The following is a 23,615-nucleotide window of genomic DNA, read 5'->3' as shown; positions in this document are numbered from 1 at the left end:
TTCAGCTCATGTAATTTTGGGAGGTTCTCTGTAGTTGGTGAAGTTTGAGTCTTTACAGAGGATTCTTTCCAGACACTATTGTATTTGAAGTGCTACAACAGAGTGCTGGATTTGTAGGCAGGTTTCTGGCAAAATGTAACTGTGTAAGACAAACGTTATTCCCTGTGGGACACCAAATACAGCCATGGTCACTAATGTGGGCTGCATCTCTGCAAGCTTGTCTGCAAGAATGCACTTTTGTTGTTGTTGTGTCTGCAAAACATCAATAGCTATTTCTTCTCCCAAGGACAGTATTCAGCACTAGACACTCATTTTGCCACAGAGGAAGGGAACAGATCAATTATTAAAGTCCCTATAGCTAGCAAACTGATTTTCTGGGTGTTTGGTTCCTAATATTGAAATTGGAGTAGTGGACACGTGTGTGTGGGCTCCCACAAAGACAAGGGTGCTTTACATATATGTCTGACTGGATCCATTTTCCAAATTCAACAGTCTTGTCTTCTTTTGTACAACTAATGATTTTACTTTGATTTTACTACCGCTTACTCTTGTACCAATGCTACCACTTACTGAAAAACTCAGTATTTGGACATGCAAATTGCTGATATGTAATGTGTGTTAAAGACACAGTTTAAATAGTTTTTGGAGAAAAAAACAGAGCTCAGCTAATAATTTTAACTCCCCTCCTGGCATATGTTCTCTGCTTATGACCATAGCGTCTAAGTCTTCATTAAGGCTACAATTCAGAAATGTGTTATATATTTTTACTGGGTTTTCCTGATCATGAGGTAGAGTGAGAAACATTGTATGGCTTGGAAGTTAGTGACTCTTTTCAATAATAATAAAAAAAATTGCCACTCTCTATATATATTTATGAAAAATACACTTAAAATTTTCCAGTGAATTGAAGCAGAATTGCATGACAGTGTACACTTTGTTATATAAGACAAGAATTGAAATAAGCAAAACATGTTTAGATACTTGGGGTGACGTCTGCAGAAATCTAGCATTGCCATAAAACTCTCTAGCCTTGCCATTCTTAGAAGAGAGGTGTTGCTGGGAAGGTACCACAAAAGCAGTCTTCCTAAACAGCTCCCTTGCTATCTGTCAGTCACTCAAACCTCCGTTGTGACTGGTTTGTTGGCAATCGAATTGAAAACAGGGGAGAGGTGATGCAAGTTCCTGGTTTTACAAATGAAGAATGAAATTGGATGCGTTTTGCCCACTTTGCAATCAGCCATTATGTATATGTTTAGACTGCAAAACTAATCTGGTAGTTTTCAGATCCAATCATATTAATGAAGTAGCAGAATTACTTGTGTGATTCTGTACCACAGTCAATTTAGTAAATAGATACAAAGGAGAATAAAATACGTAAATTTTTATAATACTCTTATAATTGTACAGGAATTAAACCAGCAAAAAATGTGGATTGAACTTTGTTTTAATTGGTTTATGTTTAAAGATTCTTTGATCAGCGATAACAGTAATATATATTAACATGTTGCATTTTAAAGTGACGCTGCCTTTCATTAATCAAGTGTCTGTATGGTTGATTAATTTGAACAAGGTTTAAATTGCTATGAAAATTTATCATTCATAGCCATGATCTCCATTTACATATATGTTAATTATTGTAAATGTAATCTTTCTCTGAATCCTCTGGGCTGCATACTAAAAAGACACAGTGATCACAGTGAGTGACTACTTTTCTATTGCAAAGTGAACTCTTACCAGTATTCAGTAAAGTCTGTTTCAGTTGTCAAAGATAGACTCAAAACATTAAAACATTTAATGCTAAAGGCAAGTTCAAATACTGTAGATGCTATTTCTTTTTCAAATTATTTCTTTATTCAATGTCTAGAACATTTAAGAAAATGAAACTAAGTACTATCAACCACTATAAAATCAAGTTCTGTCTCTATGGGCTGAAACAATTTTTTCCCTCCCTGCTCTGAGACTTTCTCCATACTAGCCATATTATTAATAATAATGAGAGGGTTTTTTTCCATATGTCTTTATAAAAGAGTAACTTGAAGAAGTTGCTAAGTCAAAAGAACGCTTTGTAGTACAATTAGAATGAGTTAAATTGTGTAAGACAGATACCACCAAGGTTTATAGCCTTTTAACATGACATAGAAAAAAATCTCTTTACCACGGCTGCAAAATAGCCATACTACAGCTCCTCACACACACCACACTAATGCATGTGTTTAATGCAAACAAACATGCTTGCTGTGCTTTCTTCAAACTCACCAGCTCAAGAAGATGATGGTCATTTGTCTAAAACTTATTACATTTGACATAGACAAGAATTTTATCAAGGTTTAAAGAGAGAGGATGTTTCACAGAACATTTCCCACACTGTTACGGAGAGAAAATGCGTTGGCAGGAAATGGATTTCAGATACAAAGTGTAAAGCATTTCCCTTTCAACAAACAAGTATCACAGTTTTTATTAAAAAATGCATATCAATAGAAACTAATTACTGCCATTAAATTACACTCTGAGCCTCATATTGGTATTAATTCCTTTCCTGCATTCACAGAAACTGACATTTGTTTCCTAATTTTTTTGTTTATTTTTTTGAAATATCCAGGCAGATTTTATTCAGAAATTACTTAAAATAAATCAGGCTTGCAAGCAGATAAATGTTAGGGCCTCCAGACCCTGTTCCAGGAAGTACTTCAGCATATGCTTGTATTTATCTTTGCTAAGACAGTATCGCTTCACTTACTTATCTTTAGTGTATGGCCTGGTTTCATCTTCCAGAGGGTGTTAAATTGTTCCTTACACTTTTTTACTGGTTTCCCAAGTGCTTTTGTTATTTTTACATTTTTAAAATTAATCTTTTATTATATGGTTGCAAAAGGGACTATTTATAGGTACAAATTAAAAGATTTCTTTATTTCCATTAATTTTTATAATTTTCTGTTTAAATAGCTTCTATTTGCATAATATATTCACTACAGGACCAGCCTCATTTCTTAGTCACAACTTAATGCAATTAAAATGTCTATCTGGAAACCTTTGCAAGCATAGCACCTTTATACTACCTGACTGAGCAGTTTTACAGATACTTAATTTGCAGTTTTCTGTTGAACAGTCTGATAATGAAATATAGGTTTTGGGTCCCAATTCTGTGAATGGATAAGATGAAGTACGTTTGTGAAAATCATATCAATCTTTTGGCATGAGCATGCACAGATTTTGGAATGTGTTATTGCAGTCAACATCTGGAAGAGAATAATCTTGAGCATATGTCTTTACGTATTGTTTTAATATAGCATCATTGCAAGCTCTGAATGGTTTGGGTGAATGCTGACCTCAAAAAAGTCACTTTTTTTCCCCACAGTCACAGTGGCTATCATGTCATTGTATCTTGTGGCACAGATTGTTTGAAATTCATGGCTGCCTAAATGGATTTTTTTCTCCCATAAATTTGAGATATGCATGGTATTCACATTGTACAGAGATTTCGGTGTTGACTGGCGGAAACTGTGTAGCTGCAATGGTAGCCTGGATGTTGATATAGTAATAGGAGATACCCAGGTTGTATACATAGATACATACATATATATAGCATATGCTTTCACAGTTAAAGTGTCAATAAAGAAATTCTGTAACTTGTTACCAGTCAAAATTACTGTGTGGCAGGAATTCTGTCTGCAATATCTGCACATCCATTTCTGACAACACCAGGAAATTGAGATGAAGATAAAACCTAAAACTAAAGTAGTCCAGTGAGTTCAGTTACAATTTTTTTGATTTGAGGATGACACTGAAAAATCAAGACAGTCCTGAAAAAACTTCAGAATTCGTTTGAAGTCTGTTGAATGTGCTTCATCATGAGAAATTCAGGAAATTTGGCTAGGAGATGCATAAACTAACATTTGTTCACAGTACAAGAATCAGGGTGCACACAAGCAAAGCATAGAGAACTATCTTTTTATAAAAGACGTGATATCACAACTCACTGCTATGGAACATACAGAGGCCAAAAATTACAAAGGATTTAAATTCATAGAAGAAAAATAAAATCTCATAGAAGTTTTTAGTAATCTTTGTGCATTTTTGGGTTTGGAAGCCTTTGGGTGATTGTTGGCGGCTAGAAGGACATGCCAGGTTACTGAGTTAACTATTCGACTGGTATCTCTGCAATTGTTAGTTGTGGATTTTATTTATATTCACTGAGTGAAGAATTGGGTTAGTATTTATTTATTTAAGGCACCTATCTCCTAGTAGTCCCTAGGCAGACATTGCTGTCTGTCCTTACCTCAGGCCCTGAGATAAAATAAAAAACATCACAGTAGTGAGAATGGCATGTTACTCCTCACCTGGGAGGAGAAAATGTCTCGTTGCCTAACCTCTGCAACTTCCTCTACCAGCTTCAGGAACTGCTTTCTTCAATGAATTTCTTCTTGGCTGTCCAAACAGAAGCCTCCCACTCCTGCAACCAGAGGAGCCTGCGTTGTCCACTGCCTCACCCTCTGCAGTCTGAGTTCAGCCTAACTCCACTGGGCCCTCTGGCATGTGGCCTCCTGGGTCTCTGCAAGAAAGGATCCTGGACAGTGATTTGTGTTTGCCATCAGGTAGAAGGAAGCTTTCCAGGGCATCAGGTCCTTCCACATGACAAAGATCTCAAAGCAGATACTAAATACTGGATGTGTCTAAAATTTCCTCCCAGCTTTATAACTAGAGTGCCCAGAAATGTTTTTGAGGGCACTGCTGCAGGTATCTAACATAAATCTCCATGGCAGCAGGATATCAGAAGCACTTCCTCATGCTTCTCACAGAGGAGTTTCTGGGCAAACTTTGAGCCATGAGATCTCTAAAATAAGGAATGTTAGTTCTATTTTTGTTGACCTTACGTGAAGGACTATGAAAGGCAAGGCATTGTTGCACAAGTCCCATTTCCACTATCTGGGCACCTTGAGTCAGGCCAGAAGCAGCTGTCACCACTGGTGGGCTCTCTCATGGTTTCCTGTTCCTCATCCCCTCTCACAGGACATCTGGAAACAAACAGGACCTGTGTGGAGCCACATCCTACCCAACACTGAGAAGGGCCAGTGGAGCTGGAAGTCTTCTCGCTTAAGCAGACATCAGCAGCCAATCTCTTAAAAGCCCTTTTGAATGTGTCAGAGGAAAGCTGTAATTTTCAGTGTGTAACTTGGGTCTCTGCCAGGGAGTTCCCTCCCTTTCCTTACCTTCGAGTACAAGCTCACCTGCTCACCAATTTCTGATCTAAAGGACAGAGAGCCTTTTTGAGTTTCAAACATGACATTTGGGAAATTCAATTTAAGCAGAGACCTGCTTCCAGGAAGCGAATTATTTTAGTTGAAACTTTCTAAAACAGAGGTTTAACATATTATCAGACTTGCAAAACTTCCGATCTCTTGATAGAAGTCCAGTGAATTAAGAATAAAAAGAAATAGGGGCTTACAATAGAAAGCATTGATGTTACTTGTAGTAAAGGCTGATTGTCAGTTTTTTCTGACATGTATGTATGTGTGTGTGCATGTATTTTAGAGAATACACTATGTGCCTTGGTTGATAAATCTCTAGTCAATAGAAAGGTTATAAAAATACTCAGCACCTTTTAAATAGACGCACTGTAAAACCCAGGTCTTGGTTAATTTTTGTTGAATAGTTCTTGTTTCTTAGTTATAGTGGCAATGATATTGACTTACACAGTTGAACAAATGATTCAATTTCAAAATGTGTATACGATTTTTTTTTTCCTGCAAACAGAAGGTGCTGGATATATCCTGGATAATTGCTATGTTTAAGGTAAATGAAGCCAAGACATTTTAATCTTTTAGAACAGCGTGCCGACATCCATTTAGAGCCTAATATATAATCTTGTAGCAAGGGTGGGGACTATGCAAAGATGGGCAGTAGTTCAACTCCTGTTGACCAAGCTGAAGGTTTATTCTGTCATAAAAATCTTTCTCCTCTTAAAATACAGCCAAGTTGCGATTTTCTGTACCTATAGATTGTATCTGTAGGGGTCTCAATAACAGCCTGTGTGGTTATTCATACAAACACACAACAAAATGGTCCTGTCCCAAAGAGCTTACAGACCATAAATAGTGTAAGCCATAAAGACTGGACACATTTGTGGGAGTATGAGGACCTGGTGGTAATCAGCATGACAGGTAGCAATGTCAACCCATCAGCTGGCACATGGACATGATGCCAAAGATAAGTGAGGTTTATGGAAACATTTGCAAGCAAAAGGCAGGGGAGCTGTATGGTGCTTTTAGCCAGCTGGTACTGAACAGGAGGAGAGCTTGGGAAAAAAAAAAAAAAAGAGGGATCCATGGCAGAAGTTGTCATTGGAAGAGGGATTGGTAGGTTGGAGATGGACTTGTGAAAGACTTAGCCTTAACAAAAGTGAAGGCAACACAAGAAAGTTACTTTGGCTTTTTGTGTCAGAGGAGGAGAAGTTACTGGGAGGAGGAAAGAAAAAGGTGATATGAGGAATTAGGATCTCTGCAACATCCTTATAATGAAAAGAAGCAGAAAAAGTCACATTTGCTTCTACCACAGAAAGACAAGGTGCAGTGATTAAGATGAAGTTTTACATGCATTGCTAAATATATGGGGACAAAAGATCATATTTAAGATGCAATGCCAGACCTCATTATAGCTTCAGTACAAAAGTCTTGGTGTGAGCTAGTGTCCACTCAATTGATGTGAGTGACAGGGTCACCCTGTGGACCAGAACATCTGAGAAAACAGGTTATTTATCGGAGCAGATTAAAACTTCCTGTGTATGGATGCATCACACTGCAGTTCTGTGCATGTTTTACACCAATGCAGTTAGCACTGCTTCTGAAGCACTACCCGTAGCTGTGTGCTCCACCTTTCCCTGGTGCCTAGCTAAACAACTTCAATTTTGGCCCAGATCAATCCTTGATCAAACATTTAGCTGTCTGCATGCTTTCCTGTACCCAGGAGAAGGGAAAGAAAGGAATGGCTGAGACTGAGAGAAGTGTAGCGCTGCTGGAGTCAGCACAGGTCCTGCCTTGTGACAGTGCAGATGGTTTTTGACCTACGACTTAAGGAAAAGAGCGAAATTTTAGTCTGAATGGCAAGAGACACATCTGGAGCAGGGTGGTAGAGCTGTGGTATTTGCAAAGCAGCGAAGCCTGAGTTTGTGTTCCGTTGAGCTTCTCCACACAGGGAGGGTTTCAGAGAGGAGTGAGGGAAAGCATGCATCAAATCCTGTGGGAACCACATAGGGAAATGTAGAGAGAAAGCAATAGGGAAGATCTGTTGAAGGTGCATAAATGCATGATTGGATTTGTGGGAGGAGAAGAGGGAGAGGACAGAGTTGTGAAATCTGAGGGACCATTAAACACTTGAGCAGTTGTAATATATGCTATTTGTTGGAAAACAAGCATGGAAAGCAAGGAACCATATTAATCTCCTGAACCTATTGCTCCTATTCTCCTGAGGCCTCCAAAGGCCCCTTTGAATGTACTTGAAAAGTACTCTGCTGAAACAGTTACCATGTTAAAAGTGTATTCTTTTTAGTTTTCTCTTTTTATAATAGAATCTGCTTTAGCTCATATAAGAGATTGGGGCTTGTTATTAAATCTAAACACAATAAACCTGAGAAAGTAATCTATTTATGTTTCTTCTTATTAAACAGGGAAAAAAAATAGAAATCCATTGTCTGGATTCTAGATAATCCATGTAACATTTAAAGATACATTACTTTCAAGACCACTTCTTTCTTTTGATAGAAAAGGATGCTGCTGTCTCTGACTTAATCGGAATAAATGACTCCATTGTTTCTCTCTGTTAATGATCACTTCAAAATTTCTCTTTACCAATTTGTTTTTCCAAAGAGAAAAAAAAATACTCAGCAACTAAAGATCAGCAGGAGGATTACATATTTCACCTCTCTAAAGCCTAATTTCTCCTTTTGAAGGGTAATAGTCTCAGATTTCTAATACAACCTAAAAATTGGATTGCTTTGGCCTTCTACCAGACTATAAAAGAGTTATCATCTGAGTTAGGGTGCAACCATGCTGTTGCCCATGCACCGGCCCTATTGAATTTGGCTGGGGGAGGAGTGCAGTTCTGCTGTGCTGAGCAGCTGCAAAATTGGACCCTCACAATAGAAATTAATCTGGTAGGCAGCCAGGAAGAACAAATATCAGGAGCTGGGTTTCTCCACAGTTACAGACCCACAATCACACAATGCTTCACCCCCAGATCTGCTTTGCTTGCTCGATTTCTGTGTGTATGACAGCCTGCCCTCCAATCACTTCAGCAAGCACCTTCTGTATTTCAGCACCCTGCCCGCATATAAGAATGATGGAGTCAGCACACAGAGCAGAGGCAGGCATGCATGAACACCAAAACAAAGCCAGCTTGGTCTAGTTTTAGGCCAGATCACTTTGAGAGTGTCCTTTCAATAATGAGTTGCGGGCTTTCAGATTTTTATTCAGATTAGCTGCACTTACTGGCAGTAATAGAGAATTAGTTTTGTCTTCTGCTGGTATTTAATTTTTTCCCATATATCCATGATTTGCCAAGAAGATTCCCTTCTCCCTGTCCCAACCCCCCCTCCCCCCAAATAATAATACAATCTCTGTACATTCTTCAACCCTACTTTACATATTTTTCTCTTCTAGGACATCTGTACTCTGCATAGTTTTGCATTCTCCCCTCACCCTTTTCTTCTCAGCTGCTCCATGTTTTTATGTCTCTCAGGAGGGGTTAATTCTTTACAGCTGCGTCCTGCTTGCCAGGAGTCTCACATGTGCAAATTATTAATCTTTTCTATTGCTACAGTAACTCCCAAGGCTTTAAACACCCCCTATCTAAAACTGGACCTTTTCCAAAAAACTTTTCATATTCCCTTACCAAAAGATAATTTGGTCCCCTGTAGGGTTTGTGCTGTTATTTAGCACAATTGCCTAAGTAGAGTTCCTTATTTCCACATAATAATTTACAAATTGGAATTTAATTTAGAAATTTAAACCTTGGAGTATTGAATTTCTCTGTTTGTTGAACAGTTGATATGTTAGTTTGGGCTTGGGTTTTTTTTTTTTTAGAATATGGCATTATTTTCTTCTGTTCTGCTTCTGAAATTCAGTTTTGAATAATATGTGTAGTTTAGCAATTGTGATGATAATGATGTGAAATGCAATTTGTAATGATGTCAACTGATGTAGCTGGGCTTCCTTTCCATGAAATACAGAAGCTGATTCTTAAATATGGAATGATTTAACTGAGTAAGTACAGAATGTCCTAAATTTCAGTTTAATAGGAGGTTTAAGTTATTAATATTTATTTAGCCCACTTATTTTTTTTTAATTTAGGATATTAACTCAATACAGATTGTCCATGGTTTATATCAGCAATCAGTTACGGACATATAAATGCATCCATTATGTGATTTCGCTAGATGGAAATCTATGCACAAATAGAAACAGAAATGCATCCACTAGTTGTATACACACATAACTATGTCTATAGGCATACACACTCATTTTTTGGCCTGGAATGACTGATGAGCTGGCATCTTTTTCTATCCTATGTCTTTCTGATGTGTTGTCCTGATTTCATATGTATTTCTCAGCTACTGATTGGATATCATTATGACACTTCCAAGCTTCCAAATAAATAATTTATTTTGAAATTTAGATATGTCATAATAAAGCATTAAGACACTGCAGGCAGTGCATTTCTGGTTGATTATATGCCTCCAGTGGTATTATAAGGCACAGGCAGAGGACTGAGTGATTTTAAACACCTGACAAGTGCAATAATCCCCAAGAACTGCAAGGCCTGAAGCATCTTACTGCTGTTATGAAACAGAATTTATAAATAAAAATAAGAAGAACAGCCAAACCTATTTATTTATTGGGCATTATGACACTGGTATGACATCACTGAGAACCAATCAGTAACCTTGGTCTACGCTGACTGCTAACAGTCATCTCCTGATGTGAACAATAAACCCTAATACTTTTAAGAAAATATTAAACAGTTTTGAGTTTAATATGTGCAAAGAAAATGTAAAGGTGGGTTAGCTTCAATTCAGACACATGATCTGTTTAATATATACAGAGAGTCTCCCTGTAGGCCAATTAAAACCCCTTCCAAACAATGTTGACTATTAATTCACATAGTACTTATAACTCAAGCGAGTTAAATTTTAACATCTCTGATAAGAGCTCTGTAAGGACGAGAAAGAGATTCCATTAGGACAATAACCAGATATGAATTGTCTTTTGTCCTGTGAAGAAAATTTTAAACAAACCTTTTAACAACATGGGAGATGTAAGAATGCTCCTTATAGGTTATTTTCTGATTAGAAGTAAAAATTCCTGGATAAAGAAGTCTAGCTCTGAAAACTATAATATGTATAGCTTGCAAAACTGTAGCTGTAAGAATGTGCTGCAACATTTAGTGGTAGCATCAAAGCTGTAGTTAAAAATACTGTGGTAAAGAACAGATATAAAGAGGTGGACTTGTTTTCTGGTGCATATATAAAAATAGAACTTCAGAAATGTCATGGCTAACACATTTAGCTGCTGGACATTGAAAATCTTCCCTGGGATACACAACCCAAGACTCAGCATAATCAAGAGCTGTTATATTCTTGTGGATAAGCACAAGCTGTAGTGACCTTCCTCTTTGACTCTATGGCAGGGAAAATGTGTTCAAGTGAAGTGTATCATCACCCTTAAAAAGAACGTGGGATGTCAGTGACAGGAGTAAAGGTATGGAAAAGGTTCTGTGCTACTGTGCTCCAAATAACACACACAGAAGAAGGAGAAATCACTGCAATTGACGACTACTGGGGAGTAGTTTTTCAGATGGACTGTAGCCCAGAATGTCTGAGGTTGGCAGATCTCTGGAGATCATCTAGTCCACCTTCTGCTCAAGCAGGGTGACCTACAGCAGGTTGCGAGGAGTCATGCCCAGTTGGGTTTTGAGTATCTCCAAAGATGGCAATTCCACAACCTCTCTGGACAATCTCCTCCATTGTTTGACCACCCTCCAAAAAGTGTTTCCTTATGTTTAGATGGAATTTCCTGCATTTTATTTGGTGTTTATTGTTTCTTGTCCTTCCACTAAATATCACTGAGAAGAGTCTGTCTCTATCTTCTCTACTACTCCCCTCCACTAAGTACTTATACACATTGATAAGACGCCCCCCCTCCCCCCCAAGCTTCTGTTCTCCAGGCTGAATGCCCCCAACTCTTTCAGCCTCTCCTCATATGAAACATGCTCCAGTGCCTTAATCATCATCTTGGCTCTTTGCCATACTTGCTTTAGAAAGTCCGTATTTTTCTTGTACCGGGAAGGCCAGGACTGGATCTAGCACTCCAGATATTTCTCACCAGGGTTGAGTAGAGTTGACGGATCACCTTGCTCAACCTTCTGGAAGTGTTTCTAATGCAGCCCATGGTGTTGGTGGCCTTCTTTGCTGCAAGGGAAGATTTTTGGCTTATATTAAATTTGTTTACCACAAAGTTTCCCAGATTATTTGTTCTTTTTCACCTTTACTTGGATTGAAGTGAGGCTGATCTACTCTGTTGTTCCCTGGATTCTTCTTCTTCTGTCTTAAAGATAGGACTGACACTTGCTTTCTTCAAGTCCTCAGGAACACATAGTGAGTTTTCAAAGATAATAATTGAGGGTGGTCTTGCAATGACATTGGTCAGGTCCTTCAGTACTTGTAGGTGCATGCCATCAGGTCCCATGGACTTTCACCTCTTGGTAGCGATGCTTTTGTCCCATTTGATTGAGTGGATCCATCTATTCCTAGCAGTCCTTAGTCATCCAAGAGGATCCCAAGGTTGTAAAAGCCACAGCCCCCTTGTCAGCTCCTGCCATGCATCCTGTTGTTGACTCACAATGCCCCTCCACTTCTGCTCAAGCCAATTTCCCTCACTGGCAGGATCGAGGAGAAAACTTCCTGGACCTCCATGCCCTTGGCACTTGCCCTCAGAGCTATGTAGATATCCAAGACAGCAGCAGAAAGAAACCTAAGATGCATATGGAGAAAAAAAGGTGCCATATGTTAGTTATGCTCTTCTCCGCACAGAATGTGTATTCCTGTTTCTCTAAGTCACATTCAATAGGTGTAATGGAAGAGCCAGTATAATGCACCATGTGTATGTGCTATGCACACATGTTGTAACAGTCACTGTTGTCCTGGAGAATGCTTTGAACAAGATCTGTCTCTCCAAGCTACTCAGAGCTTAATAGCACTATTCTGTGCTTGCAGAGCAAATGGTTCTCACTTGCATATTGTGTAACACACATGCAAGGAGTTGTGCACACATACAGATATGGGCTTGAATAACATGTCTGCACGATTGCGTTTACAATTTAAAAAAAAAATACTACTCATTTACTGCCTGCAAGATCAAATGTTGCTTTTTCTAAAATTTCTGGTTAACCGTGAAGAAAAAGATTTGCCTATAAATAATTTGTGTTTATATACAATGCTAGATTCATTCAAATAACACACTACTGCCCCCTGCAATCTAAGATCACAGGAACTGCCATGCCAGACCAGACCAAAGGTCATGACAGCCTGGTATCCCATGTCTAAATGCAGCCAGCACCAGATGCTTCAGAGGAAAGTGTAGCACCTTTATAAGGAGTCTAATGGAGTAGTTTTCCCACGAGGAAAGATATCTGCCTAACTGTCATTTCTAGCATATATTTTGTGCTATTAGACATTGAGAACACTCATTGGCTTGGTTGGTTTTTTTTTGTTGTTGTTGTTTTTTTTTTTTTTTTTGTGGCAACTACTTATGTAGTAAAAAATTAGCAGAGAACTTTTCCTATTGACACAAATAGTATTTTTACTTTTTAGCCTGGAAAGCCATTTTTCTTTCCAGTCTCTGCAGCCGTGAGTTCCTCAGGGGAATTTTATCTTCCATTAAAAAAAGTTATTGATTCTTAAAACTTTCTAAAATTTACTATAAGAATACTTTATCTTTGGTCCATGTATGTGCTGTAATTTAAGATGGAGACAAAACAAAATTCAAAGATTACAGGGCATATTCCTATCAGTTCGCTTTGTTACAACTGATAGAATAACAGAAATAAATATTAAAAAACCACCCCTGTCCAGATAGCATGGAGGTGTTCAGAGAATCTTGTTCCCATGGAAATTCCATATTCTGCATACAGTATTCTAGTGTTCAGAGCCTGGTTCATTAGCAGTCCATGGGCAAAGATGAGATATTTAATCCATCTTTCCTTAATAGTGAATCATCATCTGAATTGAAAATTCAAGTTGGTAGAAGGCTTTTTTGCATTATTTTATTCTGCTCAGCACTGGGGCTTCAATGTCTTATGGACATGGTCCTACACCTAACTGTACAGGGCTGTTTTAGTGTGGATATGTCAGTGTTGTCCTCATATATTATATTAGTGTCTTCCCCCCCCATGCATACATGCACATGTGCATGCAATTTTCTTAGCTTTTTCCAGCCCATATCATCCAATTAATTGCTTCACATGCTACATACTTCGTAATGAGAGTGGGCAACAAGGACAGTATGCTGGCAAGCTTTTCTGCTCTGAAAGGAAAGTCCATCACTCCTGCAGTATACCAGTTCGGTGCTGTGAAATAAGCCCTGGCTCTTGTTTTACCCTTCCCTTGAGGTACCTGCTCCACTCAATGACCCCATCGTGCTCAGTGCATTGAGATTTCGAAACTAGCTGCTAACTACTGTGGATGCATTTCCTGACCTTACTGGTGGGAATTGAACCAAAGTCTCTCAAGTGCTGTAGGATCTAATTAATATGCATCTTATTCCAGGAAAGACTCATTACTTTATAGATATTTATATAAGGGGTATGTCTGGTATAATGGTTAATAACTATGAATAAAGTTTCATTTCTGATAGAGGAATAAAGCTTTTGTTTAGATATGGATTTTTAGCTTTATTAAAAAAATTAGAAAGTATGATTATGATAATTGGGTGAGAGTTCCAAATGGTCACACAAAGTTTTTATTCTTGCATTGAGTACAAGCTGGAATCACCTCTCCTTCCTCACTTAAAATTTAAAAGAAAAGTGTCACAGAACTAATATAAGAATTAATTCAAAATGTCAGAAAAGGATCCAGAAAGAATCTGTGCTGGATACGGAGAACTTCTGGTGTACAAGAAAGTGAAATGAGTGATGGGTGACAAGATTCTGAAATAGTAAGTATAAACCAAGTCTTGTAATTTTTAAAGTGAGGAAAGGTTTACTGTAGTCAAAAAGGATAGTTATTAATCTGACAACAAAGGACAACCAGCCCTGTCTTTTGGGACATGTGAATGTTTATTTAGATCCTTTTAAAAACTAGGCTGGCGTATAGCTTTTATTGAGGTTAAACTTTTTGGCAATATTGTAAGGCCTTCAGTCCCAGCAGGAATTAGCCTGCTGGTGCTGCAGAAGGGGCAAACCACAGCAGCTGGGCAGACTGGGCACTTACATTTACTCTCTGTAAGGTTCAGCTCAACAGGTAGAAATGACAAAATAACAACAATGATTCTAAGCCAGGTGGTTGGAAATCAATTTTGGAGGCTCAGAATTTTTGGACAACCAAATTTTAGTGCTTTGGTCCTGTTTTTCTCAAACCAATAGAACTGAAATACTGCAAATTGATCAAATATGCTTTTACTGTAACATCTTAACATGGTTTTAACTTACTGTAACATTTTAACATGAATATAACTTCTATTAAGATTTCTATGAAATTCAGTTTTACTGAGCTACCTCTGTAGAAAATAGCAAGAATCAGAGACAATGCAAACATGGAGCACAGTCCTGCAATGTTTACTGTTTGGCAGGGCTGTGAGAGTTACCAATAGTGTCATTCTGCTGCAATGACATGGGTTCGTTTACCACTGTGTGAAAGATAGGTTTTTGGCTGCTTCAGAGGGCAGTGATAATTCTTCCCTATCTCATTCTGCAGTCCACAGAAGCAGAAGTCATCCCAGGGAGTTGTGTGCAGTTTTACAGCATCTTTATCCCTGTGGAGTATCATGGCCCATGTACAAAGATGATGCGCAAATTCATGAGGCACTCCATGGCAGCTGTGAGCATATACGTCAAGGTATGGAAGATGGGAACCTCCATATTCAATTTAAAGTTCATTTTCAAATGACAATTACTCTATCTATCTCTCTATAGCCCTTAGAGTTATCCAAAGAAGGGAGCATTTAGGAAGAAGAAAACAAGCCAGGAAATCGGTGAATATTTAATGGAGATTTTTATTAAAAAAACACATGTATATTTTAAAAAAAAAATCTTTGGATTAACATGATGTTCGTACAGTACATAGTATGATGTGGTAAGGGAGACTCAGGATTGTTGGTTGCCTAGGTCGAAGTTAGTTGTGTACTTTGGAAGCGAGGCTTGGGGCACTATACATCTGTGTGTACGCTAAAAGTCAGCAGTTCTGCATTTTTGGCAAGCTGTATTGATCGTGAATAGATGTTCTGCATATGACTATCCCAGGGGTGCTGTGTTTTTTACTGAGATGTTGTGCCAGCCCAAGCTTCTGAAGACTTTCTTTTCTTCACAGTCTCCTCCTGTTCTTGCTTGCTCATGTTCCAGTTTGTGCTGAAACATTTTCCTGCCTCTGTTCATGCTAATCCACAGCAGTAACCAGAGTAAATGGGAATGGGTCAGACCACTTGCGATAGCTGCATGGTGGTGAAGTTGTGGGTAACGCCTACACTGCTCATCCCAATACACACACAGAGGTATCCATAGGCTTGTATTTCTATGGGACACTCAGTGTGGGTAAGTGTCAAGTCTCACGTAAGGAGCATCACAGGATTGAATGGACAGATATTGCAGTCAGCACCAACAAAGCTACCTGGCTCATAGCTTTATGTTATCTGTGCTCAGCTGTCGGAAAGTTATAGCTACATGCTGTGAGGTAAAGACAACAGCATAAGAACATAGAAATAGTCCTATTGGGTCAGGTTAAGACTCATCTAGTCCTGTGTCCTGCTTCTAACAGTGGATGCACAGTCAAACAAAGGTGGTATCCTGCTACTGCTTGTGCTCCTCAGCCTCCAACAGTTTTCAGCTTAGTATATTTCCTGAGCTGGATGTGTTTCTTGCAGTAAACTTCAAATAATGTCTTTTCTGTGCACTTGCCCAGTCTTTCCTTGCAACCTCTGCGCACCCCTGGCAGCCTTTGGCAGTGAGTTCCACAGGTTTGTTCACCAGTGCTCAAACTTGCCTTCTCTAACTGGATTTTGTTTGTTGCCTCCTGCATTTCTGTACTGGGAAAGCTGGTGAACAACTGATGCCGTGGGAATCAATGGCCTTTCACTCTTTCCTGGCTGCTCATGCCTAATATGTGCGTTCTCTCTTAGTTGACTTTTCCAAGCTGAGGTGTCCTTGCATACCCAGTTCTTTGTACAGATATGCATTATCCATGTTGGCTTTTTCTGGTTTGACCATATCCTTTTTGAAATGAGACCAGAGCTGAAAAACTGTTCAAAATGTGGGTGAATCACAGATTTATTCAAAGGCACAGTGTTTGCTTCTGTTTTATTTCTATTCCTTCCTAAAAATTCATAACAGTTCATTTGCTGCTTTGACTGATAATGAGCGCTGACCTAATTCTTCCTTGGCTCTATCTTATATTCTTATTGCTGAATTACAATTGTCAGTTCAGAACCTATTTTCCCGTATTTGAAGTTAAAACTTTTTCCAGTGTGCATCAGTCTATCTTTATTCATAGTGAATTTTATCTACCATTTTATTCACCATCCATGCAGACTTGAAAGGTCCTCCCTGTAATTCTTGGCAGTCAGTCTTTGTCCTCAACACCCTGTATTTTGTAAATGCAGAACTGTGTTTTTCCTGGATGTAGGTGATATAGAAGATGTTTAGAGAAAATACATTGTTCTTGTGTACAACCGTTTCTTCATATGTGTCAAACTACTTTGATCTAGGGCTAGTTACAGCCTAAGTTTTACAGGTGAGAAGCTGCAGGATGGGATTTGCCATGTTCATTCCATAAGTGAAAGATCTTCCTTTCTGTGGCCAGTCAGTACATATCCAGAGGCTGGGTGTCACCTGGCATTTACATTGAGGGATTTTGTATTTGCTTAAAAAGTAGTCTTGGGTATTTTCAATATGAAATTACTGTTTAAGCCTTTTCTGTAATACTTATTTCTAACACTTCCAATTATTTTGGTTAGTTGGGAATGATATCACTTGTTCAACAATAACAAACTAGAGACTGTCCTGGGAGTATAATAAAAACCCATCTATGGGAAGGAGGGGGAATTTCACCCCTAGGTGTTCAACGTTGATTAGATCTCATTACAGAGTGCCTGAAGTGAAATGATTCGGAGCTTTGCATTTCTCAGTTTTCCATACCCTGAAATTTTGTGTCACAAAACCCACTAGATTCGTATAGGGACTAATACTCCCTCTACAGAGAGTGAAGCCTTAAAGGGACACAATATTTGAATTATCTTTCCATCTATAGTGCTAGTTATCAGCAGGCTTATATGTAGTAGTGCGACTTGCCTTCCCTCATCATCTGTTTTACAAGAATTCATAGAGGACTTCAGTTTTCAGTGTTGTCAATTTGGCACCTTTTGCCGAGTACTAAATTCACTTTAAAAAAACCCATGTCTACACATTAAGGGTTCCATTCATGAATGACTAACACCTCATTTGCACTTGAATTTCATTCAGGTTAAATGGAAACATTGTGCAATGCTGTGGAATTTACACAAATTTTATATCCTTGAATACAGATTGCTGGTAATGAAACTGACACTTTGTTGTGCATATTAAAGATGCCCAGAAGCCAAAAGAGGATGGAGGAAAAGAAAAAAAAGGATCAGAGCTAGCCTGAATGAGCAAAGTACCCTTACAGAGGAGTGAGAAAGGGAAAGAGGGTATCAAAACAGTTGTGTAACGCGTAGGTGTTCCCTACAGCTCAGAGCTGGGTGCAAGTAAAGCTTGGGCTTTTGATGCTTGCTGTATCTGCTGGGAGACCAGAGGTTTTCACCTATCTAGGCAGTGATATTTGTGTGGGAACCTGTGCTCATCTAAACTGAGTCTCCCACTTCTCATTTGAATTTGTGTTCCCAGACTTTTGCTGAAGGAGTTTTCTCCTACAAAGCTTTCTAAGAATTCTCCTTTTATGTCTTGGTGTTTTGGGGGGTGTGGGGGGAGGGGAATTCATGAGGCTCAACTTGGAATTTGACTTAAAACCTGACTTTACTTTTTTATCATTTGGGTATATGGAGCATTATGACTTTTCTGCTGAAAATGTTAAAAGGGAGTGACCATTGTACAAGCTTTTTCTCATGAGATTGTCTTCTTTGCCTTTGACTCATATGACAACAAGCACAGTGGCTCACCAGTCTATGACGTGGATTCATATGTGTGACAGGAATATGAATAGTAATAACTACACAGTCTTGTTCTGAAGTTTCTGCAGAGTTGCAATTAGATGCATGTGATCTGGAGGAAATTAATTTAGGAGATACTATGAAATCTCATTATTGCATTCCGCACAACCTTATGTGACAGCATTTGTCAATAGCCTCTGTAGAAGGTAAAAGTCTGGTAGCTTGCAAGAATGGGGAGCACTTATGATTTTTAAGGTCAGTAGTGATCCTGTGCTCAAACTGCAGAAGCTCTGTCCAATGGCACCTGCCTATGTCCCCAAATGTACCTTTGGGCAGCAGCAAGCTTCAGATAGACTTGTCCTATTAGATAGAGATCCTGGCTAATTATTCAAAAATTTCATGATACCAAATGTTAAGTTCTTCTGGTGATTGTAAGTATCTGAAATCACTCAACCCACTGGAAAGAGCTAGTCACTGGTGATTATTATTCAGACTGAACTTCCTTGCACTATGTAGAAGTTTTAACACCTCAGAAACTAGTACAAAGCTTGTCTTCACAGGCACAAATATAAACTAACAAAAGAGAAATAAGGGAAATGTTTAAGAAACTTTTCACTCCCTTGCAGGTTTATACTCTGTCTTTGCTCTATACTAGGTCTTTTTTTCCATGATACACAATACATCCAATTTTCTCTCTTCACCAGTTAACACATCCGAGAATTATCGTATGGGAAGAAAAAAAAATCTGCTATTTGAATACCAAGTCACAATAGACAAAGTCTAGGCTCTGGTATCTACTCAGGGGACAGGTACTTTCTCCACCTTTCAGAGGTCAGCAATCAACAGTGTGAGTTTAAGGAGTATAAATGAGTAGAAGAAATCTTGCTTCATTAATTTTTTTTTTTGGTTTAAATTTCCCTGCAGAAATTGATCTGGGTTGCAATTTTAATTTCAACAAGGCTGCTTGGAAAAGCAAATCTGAAAAAGAGGCTGTCATAAACTGCATATCATTATTACAAATTCATATAAGCAAGATCTGGGTTTGAAATTCTGGCTGCTGTAGCTGCAATAATACCAAAGTGAGTAGTACTCTGTGGAGGAAACATGTCAGGCACATAATCCTATTCTTCTTTTGAAGTTTCTTTCTTCAGGAATATTAAATAAATAGACTGTAAACTGTTGAAGTTACCACACACTATTGAGCAGCACCCTATAAGGAAAACAAGCACTGAAGAACATATGCATGACCCCAGAAATCTGTACAAGTTGCTTTCTAAACAACCCTGAAACCTTTGGCTTAGCTGCATTAAAACCAGAAAGAATAAAAAGAGTAACAGGAGAACAAGTCAATACATAAAGCTTTCAATTAATTTTTTTCCAAAGAGAATTTGTTTGTATTCTGGCAATCCTATCATGGTTACCAGTGTGTTAATATTTTAAAAATAATAATTTGATAAGCTATTCAGACCCGAGGATCCTATGCTGGGGAGTTTTAAGTTTCAAGGTACCTTCTTCTATCAAGGCAAAGAATAATAATCAGCCAAAGCCCAGGTTATCAGCTTCCTCTGCTATAGTGTGTAGTGTGATTTTGCTCCATGGTGATGCAATGTTGCAACGATTTATATCAAAGCAAGAAAACTTCAAGCTGAAACTGCAAAAAATACAGGGAAGGTCAGTGAAAGGAACTGCTAAAATGGTGCAGCTTCTCTGAAGCTGCAAAGCAGCCCACTATGAACACTACAAAGCTGAGAACATTTCCCTAGTCTTTGATTTCTTATTTTTGAAAGGTTGTAATGGAGCCAGCAGGTAACCTAAGACAATCAGGGAATATTTTAACAGAGATGCCATATATCTGAATTTCTCCTTTAGCTTTATACTATCTATACGTTCCTTTGCTTCGTGAAAAGGCAGAAAGCTGTTGCAAATAAAATTAAGGTCTCTAGAGGATAATCATGTAAGAAAGTGATTATGATATGTGGCAATTATTTACCTGTCTACAGTCATAGGCAGATATTAATGACAATGGAAAAAGCAGTCAATGGTAATATTAGATGAAGAAAGTACAGCAACCTAGATGTTAAAAAAACTGACTGGAATTATTCAGCACTTTGTTAATTAGCAGAGGGCTATAACATAGGTGGAAGAAAAAGACCTGCTCTTTTCTTCCTTATTTTGCCATGCCTGAAAAGCGAGACAAGTGAAAGTATTGTCCAGCCACCTGATCCTCTTAGATGAATTCTGTTCTTGAAAAGCTACACATTTGTGCCTAAGGACCAAAGTGGCCCTTAGTGCTGTGGGTTAAAACAGGCACAAGAACAAAAGCATTTTCTAAGGGCAGTTTCATGATTTGGGGTTCTTATTTCCAGTTTTTGCCTTAATCAAATGAGAGTAGCAAAATTTTATGTCCCTCATACAATAGCAGGCAGGAAAAGGAAAGGAGATCTTTGGCCTCCGTCTCTTCCAGTCTACCTCTGTGGATCAGCCCAGCAGTCAGGGACAGCTTCTCTGTACCACTCCTTGCCAGCCCCCTGACTATTTGACATATCAAGTTCTTGTATACCTTGCCTCAGTTTCCACCTTTTGTATGATTTACTACTCAGTCATTCTCTTTGTAACTTAATTATCAAGGCAATATCTCTGAAACTCCCCTGACATCATCTTGTAGGAGGTATCTGAAGCTTGGTGAAGCCCTAGTTTTCTCTCTTGACTAGCTGATCCATTTCAGAGCTATCATCTATTAGCTTTTTTTCCTCTGAAATGATTCACTTTTAAACTTCTTTCTCTCTGAACCAACCATCAGACACTCAAGGCCCCGAGAAGTAGCAGTAAGCTGCTTTTTCTCTTTCTAATATCACTATCTATGTGGTGTAAAATCAGATAGTGGAGAGGGGTTAGGCAGTGGAGGAGACCTTCTTCATGTGCACTAAAAATCTTCTTTTTACCAGAAAATGATGTGAGACTATGGCAGATATTTATTAATACACACCTCAGCTAACTGAGTTTGTGTTTAACAGTGGATTTTTTACAGTGATTCCACCATAATCAGGATTTTCTACTAGAACTAGGTAGCGAAACAGATTTTATGTCAGTAATGAGCACAAGAATTTTAAAATTCACTTTCCACCAACCTCTCTTTTCACATGTTCTCAAGAAGGTTAAGAAGAACACAGTAGTCAATTTAATTTTTTTTTTTTTTTTTTTTTTTTTATTCAAAGGCATAAGAGAGAATTTTGTTGAACCCTTTAACAAAAAACATTCTTAGGACTAGATGTTGTGATTAATGGAAACTGAGGCTGTTGTTGAAAATTGAAATGAGAGTTATCTAATGGTACATTTCAGTAATAGTTCCTTCTTATTCCCTAATAATCTCAATATTTACCTCTATTCAGTCTTTTAAATGACAGGATAGATTCGTGAAACTGTGTTTTTAAAACACAAGTGAGTTTTTTTTTCATACCTTTTATCCTCTGTGGAGTCATTTGCCTTAGAGGATTCCTATTAGTGTGACTTCTTGTATCTTCAATATACACTGTTTCTACCAAGTTTCAAGCAATTGGTCCTGTCAATATTATTTCAGGGTTTGTTGGTTTCAGGAAACAGTCATCACTGCAAGAGTATTATTGGTAAGTTCATTAGGAAAAATAAATGTGATTTATATGTCTATTTGAATTGCTCTGTGATGAGCCTGTCAGTACAGTACATGTAGAACAGCATCAGAGCACTGAAATAATAATAGGGAAAATAACAGTATCACCTTTGTCCTTTCTAACAATAGTGTTACTGCAAACATTGGAAAGGCAGAGGCATGGGAAATACTGTAGCATGCTGTAGCACTGCAGCTGTTGGCAGAGAGGCACAAGAGCTCCTGGGAGAGCTGGGCAACAGCAGGACTGGAAACACTGGGCTTTGGCTTGCAATAAAGTCCTGCCTACGACCACTGCGAAAAAGAGGTAGTCCAGCTCAAAATCCATCAGCCTGTCTTTAAAAACCACTGGGAGCCAGCCAGGAGTCATCACTGAAAGGAGATGTGGAATGGCAGCAAAGCCAGCATAAGCAGGTGAAGGGTTTCCAAAGTAGCCAGCTAACAGCAGCATGAGAAACACAATCGCCAACTCTTGACACTTCCAGCTAGAGGGATTTGGAGCAGATAATGAGAAGATATTTTTAACGTTATTGATATATACCAGAATAGGAAGGTTATGTTGGGAAAATAGCAACCTTCATGATGCTTTGTCCCCTTCAGAGTGGGTGATATGCCTGGGAAAGAGGATGTCGGTGAGTTGGGAAAAGGGCGGGGGAGTTGCGATGTTCCTTCCTGGTGGAAAGAAAGGCAGAAGCTGGTGCCACAGCTGCTCTCTGTATAGTCCTCTCGGCTCACACCCACACCAAACACCTGCTGAGAAAAGCAGGACCTTCTGGGAGCAGCGTATGCACTGGGCAGCCCACGAGCTGATTACTCAGGTGATGGGAACATATGGGCTTTTTAACTATGTCTAATAACAACCCAGCTGCCAAAGGCAAGCAAGGGGACGGCAATGTGATTCTTCTCCACCCGGCGTTGTTGTGAAGCTAACTGTTGACTTCCATGCTAACAGAGCCAAAACCAGCAGACTCAGTTTTAAAATGTAGTTCTAAGGCATAATAGCATATTTGGTTTTTAATAGCACAGCTAGGAAAGTTGTCCCTTTATGGAATACTTTGCTGAAATGGAAAGAGCATTGATATTTTTCTTCCAAATAAATACATATTTGAATTTCATCAAACAGGATCCTTGTAAAAATAATTATGAAAATAGATATTAGCTAAGCATGAACAAAACTTCCCCTTGTTTACCTGAATTAGAAAAAGGATGATTAATGGTAATGAACATGTTGCATTACTCATTTGTCAGAAAAGATCAATAATGTTAAATACCCCAGGAATGTCACAAAGCTGCCCTCAATGCTGTGCAAGTTTTATGAACAATTCTAATGGAAAACTGTCTATGGAAGGGGCCACCCCTCTACACGCAGAGACCTGCCTCCTGCTGTCCTTGTCTCCTTGCTCGATGCTGAGGAATGACCCCTGTTAATAGCAGGAGGAATAAATCTGGAAAATAAGGATGGTAAATTCTTTACTTTAGTTTGATTATTTTGCAATTCAGATCATTTCACAGGAGCAGGTATAGATACAATTAGGCAAAGTGTTAATCCTCAGAAGGGGTGTGGGGGAGGGTGGGTGAGCTCATTACTGGTG

This window comes from Leptosomus discolor, chromosome 5, assembly GCF_034619465.1.
Source record: "Leptosomus discolor isolate bLepDis1 chromosome 5, bLepDis1.hap2, whole genome shotgun sequence".
NCBI lineage: Eukaryota > Metazoa > Chordata > Aves > Leptosomiformes > Leptosomidae > Leptosomus > Leptosomus discolor.
This window is presented reverse-complemented; position numbering follows the sequence as displayed.